Source organism: Salvelinus alpinus, chromosome 17 (assembly GCF_045679555.1).
Source record: "Salvelinus alpinus chromosome 17, SLU_Salpinus.1, whole genome shotgun sequence".
Lineage (NCBI taxonomy): Eukaryota > Metazoa > Chordata > Actinopteri > Salmoniformes > Salmonidae > Salvelinus > Salvelinus alpinus.
The window spans coordinates 29,755,483-29,761,487 of record NC_092102.1 but is presented as its reverse complement, the minus strand read 5'-3'; positions in this window follow the sequence as shown (position 1 = coordinate 29,761,487).

Below are 6,005 nucleotides of genomic sequence, written 5' to 3'. Positions count from 1 at the left end.
ACCATCAAATAAGCAAAGTGTCAATACAGGATTAAGATTGAATCCTACTACACCAGCTCTGACGCTCGTTGGATGTGGCAGGGCTTGAAAACTATTACGGACTACAAAGGGAAACCCAGACGCGAGCTTCCCAGTGACGTGAGCCTACCAGACGAGCTAAATGCCTTTTATGCTCGCGTCGAGGCAAGCAACACTGAAGCATGCACGAGAACACCAGCTGTTCTGGATGACTGTGATAACGCTCTCGGTAGCCGATGTGAACAAAACCTTTAAAACAGGTCAACATTCACAAAGCCGCTGGGCCAGACGGATTACCAGGGCGTGTACTCAAAGCATGCGCGGACCAACTGTCAGGTGTCTTCACTGATATTTTCAACCTCTCCCTGACAGAGTCTGTAATAGCTACATGTTTCAAGCAGACCACCATAGTCCCTGTGCCCAAGGAAGCGAAGGTAACTTGCCTAAATGATTACCGCCCCGTGGCACTCACATCGGTAACCATGAAGTGCTTTGAAAGGCTGGTCATGGCTCACATCAACAGCATCATCCCGGATACTCTAGACCCACTCCAATTCGCATACCACCCCAACAGATCCACAGGTGACGCAACCTCAATCGCACTCCACACTGCACTTTCTCACCTGGACAAAAGGAACACCTACAGTGGGGAGAACAAGTATTTGATACACTGCCGATTTTGCAGGTTTTCCTACTTACAAAGCATGTAGAGGTCTGTAATTTTTATCATAGGTACACTTCAACTGTGAGAGACGGAATCTAAAACAAAAATCCAGAAAATCACATTGTATGATTTTTAAGTAATTAATTTGCATTTTATTGCATGACATAAGTATTTGATCACCTACCAACCAGTAAGAATTTCGGCTCTCACAGACCTGTTAGTTTTTCTTCAAGAAGCCCTCCTGTTCTCCACTCATTACCTGTATTAACTGCACCTGTTTGAACTCGTTACCTGTATAAAAGACACCTGTCCACACACTCAATCAAACAGACTCCAACCTCTCCACAATGGCCAAGACCAGAGAGCTGTGTAAGGACATCAGGGATACAATTGTAGACCTGCACAAGGCTGGGATGGGCTACAGGACAATAGGCAAGCAGCTTGGTGAGAAGGCAACAACTGTTGGCGCAATTATTAGAAAATGGAAGAAGTTCAAGATGACGGTCAATCACCCTCGGTCTGGGGCTCCATGCAAGATCTCACCTCGTGGGGCATCAATGATCATGAGGAAGGTGAGGGATCAGCCCAGAACTACATGGCAGGACCTGGTCAATGACCTGAAGAGAGCTGGGACCACAGTCTCAAAGAAAACCATTAGTAACACACTACGCCGTCATGGATTAAAATCCTGCAGCGCACGCAAGGTCCCCCTGCTCAAGCCAGCGCATGTCCAGGCCCGTCTGAAGTTTGCCAATGACCATCTGGATGATCCAGAGGAGGAATGGGAGAAGGTCATGTGGTCTAATGAGACAAAAATAGAGCTTTTTGGTCTAAACTCCACTCGCCGTGTTTGGAGGAAGAAGAAGGATGAGTACAACCCCAAGAACACCATCCCAACTGTGAAGCATGGAGGTGGAAACATCATTCTTTGGGGAAGCTTTTCTGCAAAGGGGACAGGACGACTGCACCGTATTGAGGGGAGGATGGATGGGGCCATGTATCGCGAGATCTTGGCCAACAACCTCCTTCCCTCAGTAAGAGCATTGAAGATGGGTCGTGGCTGGGTCTTCCAGCATGACAACGACCCAAAACACACAACCAGGACAACTAAGGAGTGGCTCCGTAAAAAGCATCTCAAGGTCCTGGAGTGGCCTAGCCAGTCTCCAGACGTGAACCCAATAGAAAATCTTTGGAGGGAGCTGAAAGTCCATATTGCCCAGCGACAGCCCCGAAACCTGAAGGATCTGGAGAAGGTCTGTATGGAGGAGTGGGCCAAAATCCCTGCTGCAGTGTGTGCAAACCTGGTCAAGAACTACAGGAAACGTATGATCTCTGTAATTGCAAACAAAGGTTTCTGTACCAAATATTAAGTTCTGCTTTTCTGATGTATCAAATACTTATGTCATGCAATAAAATGCAAATTAATTACTTAAAAATCATACAATGTGCTTTTCTGGATTTTTGTTTTAGATTCCGTCTCTCACAGTTGAAGTGTACCTATGATAAAAAATTACAGACCTCTACATGCTTTGTAAGTAGGAAAACCTGCAAAATCGGCAGTGTATCAAATACTTGTTCTCCCCACTGTATGTGAGAATGCTGTTCATCGACTACAGCTCAGCGCTCAACACCATAGTGCCCACAAAGCTCATCACTAAGCTAAGGCCTCTGGGACTAAACACCTCCCTCTGCAACTGGATCCTGGACTTTCTGACGGGCCGCCCCCAGGTGGTAAGAGTAGGCAACAATACGTCTGCCACGCTTCTGCCACGCTTCTTGTTCCCAAGAAAGCTAAGGTAACTGAGCTAAACGACTACCGCCCCGTAGCACTCACTTCCGTCATCATGAAGTGCTTTGAGAGACTAGTCAAGGACCATATCACCTCCACCCTACCGGACACCCTAGACCCACTCCAATTTGCTTACCGACCCAATAGGTCCACAGACGACGCAATCGCAACCACACTGCACACTGCCCTAACCCATCTGGACAAGAGGAATACCCATGTGAGAATGCTGTTCATCGATTACAGCTCAGCATTTAACACCATAGTACCCTCCAAACTCGTCATCAAGCTCGAGACCCTGGGTCTCGACCCCGCCCTGTGCAACTGGGTCCTGGACTTCCTGACGGGCCGCCCCCAGGTGGTGAGGGTAGGTAACAACATCTCCACCCCGCTGATCCTCAACACTGGGGCCCCACAAGGGTGCGTTCTGAGCCCTCTCCTGTACTCCCTGTTCACCCACGACTGCGTGGCCATGCACGCCTCCAACTCAATCATCAAGTTTGCGGATGACACTACAGTGGTAGGCTTGATCACCAACAACGACGAGACGGCCTACAGGGAGGAGGTGAGGGCCCTCGGAGTGTGGTGTCAGGAAAATAACCTCATACTCAACGTCAACAAAACAAAGGAGATGATTGTGGACTTCAGGAAACAGCAGAGGGAGCACCCCCCTATCCACATCGACGGGTCAGTAGTGGAGAAGGTGGAAAGTTTTAAGTTCCTCGGTGTACACATCACGGACAAACTGAACTGGTCCACCCACACAGACAGCGTTGTGAAGAAGGCGCAGCAGCGCCTCTTCAACCTCAGGAGGCTGAAGAAATTCGGCTTGTCACCAAAAGCACTCACAAACTTCTACAGATGCACAATCGAGAGCATCCTGTCGGGCTGTATCACCGCCTGGTACGGCAACTGCTCCGCCCACAACCGTAAGGCTCTCCAGAGGGTAGTGAGGTCTGCAGAACGCATCACCAGGGGCAAACTACCTGCCCTCCAGGACACCTACACCACCCGATGTCACAGGAAGGCCATAAAGATCATCAAGGACAACAACCACCCAAGCCACTGCCTGTTCACCCCGCTATCATCCAGAAGGCGAGGTCAGTACAGGTGCATCAAGCAGGGACCGAGAGACTGAAAAACAGCTTCTATCTCAAGGCCATCAGACTGTTAAACAGCCACCACTAACATTTAGCGGCCGCTGCCAACATACTGACTCAACTCCAGCCACTTTAAAAATGGGAATTGATGGAAATTATGTAAAAATGTACCACTAGCCACTTTAAGCAATGCCACTTAATACAATGTTTACATACCCTACATTACCCATCTCATATGTATATATACTGTACTCTATATCATCTACTGCATCTTGCCATCTTTATGCAATACATGTACCACTAGCCACTTTAAACTATGCCACTTTATGTTTACATACCCTACAGTACTCATCTCATATGTATATACCGTACTCTATACCATCTACTGCATCTGCCATGCCGTTCTGTACCACCACTCATCCATATATCTTTATGTACATATTCTTTATCCCTTACACTTGTGTGTGTGTGTAAGGTAGTAGTGTGGAATTGTTAGGTTAGATTACTGTTGGTTATTACTGCATTGTCGGAACTAGAAGCACAAGCATTTCGCTACACTCGCATTAACATCTGCTAACCATGTGTATGTGACTAATAAAATTTGATTTGATTTGATTTGGGGTGTGTACTTAGTCCCCTCCTGTATTTCCTGTTCACCCAAGACCGCGTGGCCAAACACGACTCCAACACCATCATTAAGTTTGCTGATGACAACAGTGGTAGGCCTGATCACCGACAGCGATGAGACGGCCTATAGGGAGGTGGTCAGAACTGGCAGGTGGTGCCAGGACAACAACCTCTCTCTCAATGTGAGCAAGACAAAGGAGCTGATCGTGGACTACAGGAAAAGGCGGGCCGAACAGGCCCCCATTAACATCGACGGGGCTGTAGTGGAGAGAGTCAAGTTCATTGGTGTCCACATCATCAACGAACTATCATGGTCCAAACATCCCAAGACAGTCGTGAAGAGGGCACGGCAAAACCTTTTCCCCCCCCCCCAGGAGACTGAAAAGATTTGGCATGGGCCCCCAGATCCTCAAAAGGTTCTACAGCTGCACCATCGAGAGCATCCTGACCGGTTGCATCACCGCCTGGTATGGTAACTGCTCAGCATCTGACCGTAAGGCGCTACAGAGGGTAGTGCGAACGGCCCAGTACATCACTGGGGCCAAGCTTCCTGCCATCCAGGACCTATATAAATAGGCGTGTCAGAAGAAAGCCGATAAATTGTCAGAGACTCCAGTCACCCAAATTATAGACTGTTTTCTCTGCTTCCGCACGGCAAGCGGTACCGGAGCGCAAAGTCTAGGACCAAAAGGCTCCTTAACAGCTTCTACCTCCAAGCCATTAGACTGCTAAACAATTCATAAAAATCGCCACTGGACAATTTACATTGACACCACCCCCCCCCCCCCCCTGCTGCTACTCGCTGTTTGTTTGTTACCTATGCATAGTCACTTCGCCCCCACCTACATGTACAGATTACCTCAACTAGCCTGTACCCCGACTCGGCACCGGTGCTCCCTGTAAATAGCCTCGTTATTGTTATTCTTATTGTGTTACTTTTTATTATTACTTTTTATCTTATCCTACTTGGTAAATATTTTCTTCTTCTTGAACTGCACTGTTGGTTAAGGGCTTGTAAGTAAGCATTTCATGGTAAAGTCTACACTTGTTGTATTCAGCGCATGTGTTAAATAAAGTTAGATTTTTGATTTGATTTGAGGCTGTAATCACTGTCAAAGGTGCTTCAACAAAACACTAAGTAAAGGGTCTGAACACTTATGTAAATGTCCTATTTTCATATATTTTTTAAAATACATTTGCCAAACACTCTAAAAACCTGTTTTTGCTTTGTCATTATGGGGTATTGTGTGTCGATTGATGAGGGGGGAAAAAAACAAATGTAATCAATTTTAGAATAAGGTTGTAACGTAACAAAATGTGGAAAAAGTCAAGGGGTCTGAAAAATTTCCAAATGCACTGTATGTGTGTGTGTGAGATATATATATATACACACACACACACATCATACTGAGACAGTCAGTTCAAGTAGAAGGAGGGGGGAAGGTAGGGGAGCGTAAATGGCTCATGGCCAGGAGCAATATCTAGTGATGAGGGCGGGGGCAGTGCTTACAGTGTACATGCAGAGTCTGTGTAAATACCAATGGCTCTGGGGCAGTGTTTGTTAGTGGAAAATCATCTATGGTATTGTATAAGGGAAGACTGAAGATGACCATTGGTTCAAAGGCAGTGAGTGTCTATGGTAGAGGCTGTATCTGTGGTACATCAGAGATACTGGTGATAAGACTGGGGAGACAAATACTTCACTGTAGGGTGAATCATTTATACACCTTCTTTTATCAGCAATAAATAGAGTGGGTGTAATATAGTGTGTAAGTATATGGGGGCGTAACAGATCTTCAATTTGGAGAAA